Genomic DNA, 6,000 nt, shown 5'->3' on the forward strand with positions numbered 1-6,000 from the left:
GCCACCCAGGTGCCCTGATATTATCAGTATTAATACGCTTGTATTTCAGATAAGGGAAGTATGATGATTATTTGGACAGGTTTTTTAAATGTTTATTTATTTATTTATTATAAAGAGAGAGAGAGAGAATGTGCATGAGTAGGAGAGGGGCAGACAGAGGGAGAGAGAGAGAAAGAGAGAGAGAGAGAATCCCAAGCAATCTCCATGCTGTCAGCGCAGAGCCCGATGCAGGGCTCAACCCCACGAACCGTGAGATAATGACCTGAGTGAAATCAAGAGTCGAATGCTTAACTGACTGAGCCACCCAGGTGCCCCGGTTCGGAGAGATTTTAAAGGCCACACAAGATCACATGGATGGGAAGTTGTCAAAGGGGTTTTGAACTCGAGTTTGTCTAACTCCAAAACCACTATGTCTCCATTTGTCCAAGTGTGACCTGTGGCCACATTGGCAGCAGAATCCGTGGGGAGTAATTTAATGTGAAGATATTCGGGTTTCATTCCCAGAGTGAAACAATCTCTGGGGTGTACCCCCCCCCCCCCAAATGTGTATTTGTACCATCTGCCCCAGGAGTTCTGAGGTCCCTTAAAGGCTGAGAACCACCTGCTTTCCTGTCTCCCAGAAGAACACATTTGAGTTTCCCTGGGGGAGTTGGGGCCTTGGGTCTCCCACCTTTTGCCATTATCTGTTAGGGCCGAGGGTGGTTACAATGGCGGGACGCTGGTCATCCTTTGCCAGAGTATTGCCAAGGGGCTGCCTTAGCCTAGCCCTGGTCTGCAGACCACAGGCCTCAGCATCACGTGGGAGCTTGCTGGAAATACAAAGTCTCAGGCCACCCAAGACCTCCTGAATCAGAAAGAACCTCTGGGCATGGGACCAGGTGATGCCAATGCCATGCTGGAGAGGCATGGCCCTAGAGGCAGGAGGGTCTGGACCCTGATGAGCTTCTCAGTAACAACAGTGAAAATAATAACCGTTTCTAGCACGTACCGTGTGCCATTCATGGTTCCAAGTGCATGACAGGTTTCAACACATTGGCTCCTCACGGCTCTGAGAAGTAAGACTCTCACTGTTTTTATTTTCAAATCAAGAGGCTCAGGATGAGGATAATAGCCAAAGGGCGCCCAGCGACTGAGAGGCAGGCCTGGGACCTGAGTCTTGCCCAGAGCCCCTCAGGACCAGGGGCCAGGAGCTTGTTTTCACAGCCATGTTGGAAAGACCTCTGCGAGGCCAACAGGCTCACAAGAGTTGGGGCTGAAGCTGCTTTACAGATGGCGGTCTTCTTGAAAGGCAACTTTCCCTTTAAAACCCTTCAATGATTTAACCCCCCCGCCCAAGGTGCCGCGTGGCCGGCCCTGCACACCTCTCCCGCTTTGCCTGAACACCTTGGTCATCAGCCCCAAGCCCTCTGACCTCCTCACAGCTCCTTCGGCTCCTTCCCAACTGGAAGCCCTTGCCTGTGCTCCTCCTTCTCTGGAACATTCTCTCCTCTCACTCTCCCTCCAAATGACCCACTCCTTAAATTTTCCCCTTCAGTATAATTTCCTCACTTAGTCCTTCTAGGACCGTCCATGAGAAGTAGATCTATTCTCTTTGCCGAGGCCTTACGTACTTCCTCGATTACAGTGATAGTAACTGACTTCTTTGTTGCTTTGTCTCTGCCACTAGTTTGACTGCTCTGTAAGGGTAGGGACCACGTTCGGGTTATTCACCCTCAGTTCCTGTCAGGTGCACAGTGGGTACTCGGTATTTGTCAAAAGAGTGCTTCTCGTCCTCGTCCTCGTATGGATTAGAACTAGGTTTAGCATTAGGTGACAGAATGGCTTTAGCAGATCGGGGTTTTATTATTTTTTTTCATGTAATAAGTTGCCTGAGGTGGGTAGACCAGCCCACCTGACTGAACCTGACTCCTTGGCGCGCTGGGGACCCAGACCTTTCTGGACTGTTCTGTTTTGTCACTCGGCCATCATTTTGACCTCCGGTCTACCTCCATCACGTGACTGAATTCCAGGCAGGATGAGGGGGCAAGGGCAACAAACGTGAGCCAGCGGCTGAGTTGGGCGATCCACGGACTTCAACTTACACTTTATTGGCTGGGACTGTGTCGGTGGCCATGCTCAGCTGCAAGGGAGGCTGGGAAATCACTTTATAGCTGAGCACATTGCTGCCCCCAGTGAAATTAGAGTTCTGCTGGGAGGGAGAAAGGGGAGAATGGATATTGGAAAGACAGCCAGCGGTCGGCTGCTGCTTCTCAGAAGGGAGAGAAGATCTGAAGGGGGTCTCTGAATCAGTTTCTTTGCTCTAGGTAATCAAGTGACTGACTAAATGATTAAGCCACAGAACTTTCCAGGGCCCTTTCAAAGCTTCTGGCCCAACCCCCTCATCTTACAGTTATGAAGGCTGGGGGTCTCTGGACTCGCGAGGCCCTGCATGAACCTAACATCTGGGAGAAGACTAAAGCGAGGCCTCTTCTTCCTATGACCGAGGGGGTCTCCTCAGCAAGCCCAGGGACGTGACGGTTGGAGGAGTTTATCAAGCGAAAGCTCAATACTTAAACATGTGAGTTTTAGAGATATTACAGAATAATCTCTTTTTCATAAAATCTGAATATTTTTGTTTTTCATTTCTGGGGTATATAATGCCAAACAGGAGTTCAGTTTTTCTACATGCTGCCTGATTGGTTGTTGTTTTTTTTTTTGCCCACCCCCCCTTCCAACAAACTGCTCTTTTTAGGTTATGTTTTTTCATCCTTCTCACCAGTAAAATTTATGAGCATTTATTTAAAAGAAAAAAACATTGGAAAAACTGAAGAGAGAAAGAGTGATTATACATATGGAAAGCTATAAAGAACCACAGTGAATGTGCTGCGGTTATTGCTTTCTTAAAAAAACAAACCAGGCAGGCAGTTTGGAACCTGAAAGAGTCCTGTGTGAGGGCAGGCGGGTGGCAGAGGTGGAGAGCGATGGCCGAGTGGCCGCGGTCCAGGGAGCCCAGTGAGGAGCCCTTAGCTCTCCCCACCCCCCACTCCCCGCCCTCCGCCATCTCCCCTCTAACCGCCCCCGACCGGCCCAGAGAGAAAATGACTTTACTGAAATCATAAAATTAAATTAAAAAAAAAAAAAAAAAAAAAAGCTTCTTCAGAAAACTAAGAAGGCCCAGACAGCCACTTGCTACAGGCTGAGAGAATCCAGGGAACGTCAGCCTGTCAGTGCTCCACACACGGGTGAAGTCAGGCCACATCTTGAGCTTGGGGGGGCAAGTCATGTTCTTCTGGGGATGGGGGGGAGGGGGCCGGTGTCCCGAAGGACAACTTTAGCCTGTTCCGCCTTCCAATGTTCTCCTTCCCCAAGTATGTGGGACAGTCCTTGGCAACGACGACGTGTTCGCAAATCCGTTGGTCCGGCTTGCTCCTCATTCACCTCTTGCTGTCTTGGCCAAACTCTGTGGCTCCCCATCTGCCCTCCTGCCCTCCCCCATCAAGTCCCCAAAGCACAGTTAAGAACGCAGGGTAACATTTCACAAAATTTGACCTGGGCATACAGAAGGGAAATACGATGTGGAAAGTAAAACCCTTCAACTGGACGCTGGCTTTGGAGCTGGTTCGTGTCCCTTTGTGAGACAGCCCCTCCTTCTCCTCCACCCTCTTGACCCGGTTCCCACGTTGCCTCTCCCCTCCCCCATTTTCTTTTTTTTTTTTTTTTCTTTTTCTTTTTCTTTTTCTCTCCTTTTTCTTTTTGTTTTCCTTTTCTTTTTGTTTTTTTTCTTTTCTTTTCTTTTCTTTCTTTTCTTTTCTTTTCTTTTCTTTTCTTTTCTTTTCTTTTCTTTTCTTTTCTTTTTTTTACATTATGGGACATTCCTGCTTAGGTCTTCTCTCTTCCACATCTCTGTTCTGAGATTTCGCTTCTGACTTGACGCTTCCTAAAAACCCATTGAGTGTTTCTGTCTTTGGGATGCGGATTCTGCCTCCCTTTTGGAGACACACACTAGCCACTTGAAAGTGGGAGTTCTGCAGCTTCAAAGCAAACAAATAGGTCCTACTGGGCGCTCCGTTAGGAAAGTGAAACTCAAGGAGGCTGCCACCAGGGCCTCGTCCTCCCAGCCTTCCATGAAGCCCCCGAGACCCGCAGCCTCCCCCTGCGGCCCCCCCCACCCCCCGCAGCCTCCGCAAGACGTGGCCCCTCTCCACCCCCACTGTCCTGGGAACACTCATCCATCACAGGCCCCAGGACCCCTGTGGCTCTGCTCTGATCTGTTCACAAACCTGGAGAGCCAATCTCTCCCCTACCCAGACCTGTCATCACGGCTGTGATTCGTTCGGGGGTACAGAATACAAATGTCCTAGAATCATAAAGCGTTACCGCTAGAAGAGACCAAGGAGATCATTCTGTCCTACTCTCTCAATACGTTGATGAGGAAACTGAGGCTGAGGGATGTGCACGTGATCTCCCCAATCATATAATAGGTTTGTGGCGATTTACTTTTGGAAGGCATTCCCTCTCCTGTTTTTTGCTCTTTTCGGAAGGCAGAGGCTGTGTTTTTTGTTGGTTGGTTTTGTTTTTTAGGTACGTGTGATAGAAAGCCTCCTTGATAAAGCTTGGGGGGGGGGGGAAATGGAACTAATTGGTTCTTCCAAGAGCGGGGGTGGGGGTGGGGTGGCTAGAACCGCCTGAATCACCTGGTCTTAGTTAGAGTCGGGAGGGGTGGTCCTTCGGAAGGAGGAGGACGCCGGGCAGGGAAAATGAGATGTGTTCATTACAGTCCACCGCTTAGCTGCCTCAAATTCTCATAGACTTCTCTTCCCATTCGCACGAGTGTACCACATACAGCCTGAAACACACGTGCCGAAGGGAGACGGCTGAAGTCTCATCCAGCTCCTGCATCCAGTCATTTTGACTGTGCCCATTTGTGCTCTCTGCGAGGATCCCTCTTGTCCACTGTCTCCTTTGATCCCCAATATGGACATGGGGAACTGATTCTCCTGCCTTTATAACAGCCCATTTTCTAGGTTTTAGTTTGGGGATCTTTAAGCATTGTCGTAGAGCCTCTGTTTATCATGCTTGGGCACTCTCTGGCAACAGGGTTGCCATGGATAGTTGTCCAGTTTGTACACTGCACAAAAACATTCTGCTGAGAGGATGAGGGACTATGTCTGCCCAGAGGGAGACTAATGCCTTTTCCCATTTCACATAAAGGCTCCCCTAGGCTAAAATTGTATTGTCTTCTGACAACACAAGCACTTGAAAAGCTTAGTAGAGGGGCGCCTGGGTGGCTCAGTCGGTTGAGCGGTCGACTTCGGCTCAGGTCACGATCTCGCAGTCCGTGAGTTCGAGCCCCGCATCGGGCTCTGTGCTGACAGCTCGGAGCCTGGAGCCTGTTTCGGATTCTGTGTCTCCCTCTCTCTGACCCTCCCCCGTTCGTGCTCTGTCTCTCTCTGTCTCAAAAATAAATAAGCATTAAAAAAAAAATTAAAAAAAAATAAATAAAAGCTTAGTAGATGCATCAGTTAGCAACAAACAATAAACAACGGTGCTTTTTACAGTTCTTTCATATTATATAGTCCAAAGGTGGGGCAACAGACTTGATAATATCCAGAGAAAGGTGTCTCCTTCTCAAGAGTGGAGAAACATTTTCTAGTAGCTTCCTTGCTGGCTTCCTTTCACCTCTTATTGGCCCAATGGAGTCACATGCCTACCCCCAGACCAATCACTTGCAAAAGACAATGGGGTTCCTCAATCGTCTTTTTTTTTTAATGTTTATTTTTGAGAGAGAGAGAGAGAGAGAGAGAGAGAGAGCATGATCAGGGGAGGGGCAGAGAGAGACAGAGACACAGAATCCGAAGCAGGCTCCAGGTTCTGAGCCATCAGCACAGAGCCTGATGTGGGGCCTGTGGAAGAAGGGAGGGACACTGGACTCTACTCCATGTGGCTTCAGCTGTCCTTCCTCTGTTTGCGTTCAGGCCTCAGCCCCGTGACTTGTCCAAGAATCTGCATACCAGGCTGGTG

The sequence above is a fragment of the Lynx canadensis genome, chromosome A2, assembly GCF_007474595.2.
Source record: "Lynx canadensis isolate LIC74 chromosome A2, mLynCan4.pri.v2, whole genome shotgun sequence".
In the NCBI taxonomy this organism is placed as follows: domain Eukaryota; kingdom Metazoa; phylum Chordata; class Mammalia; order Carnivora; family Felidae; genus Lynx; species Lynx canadensis.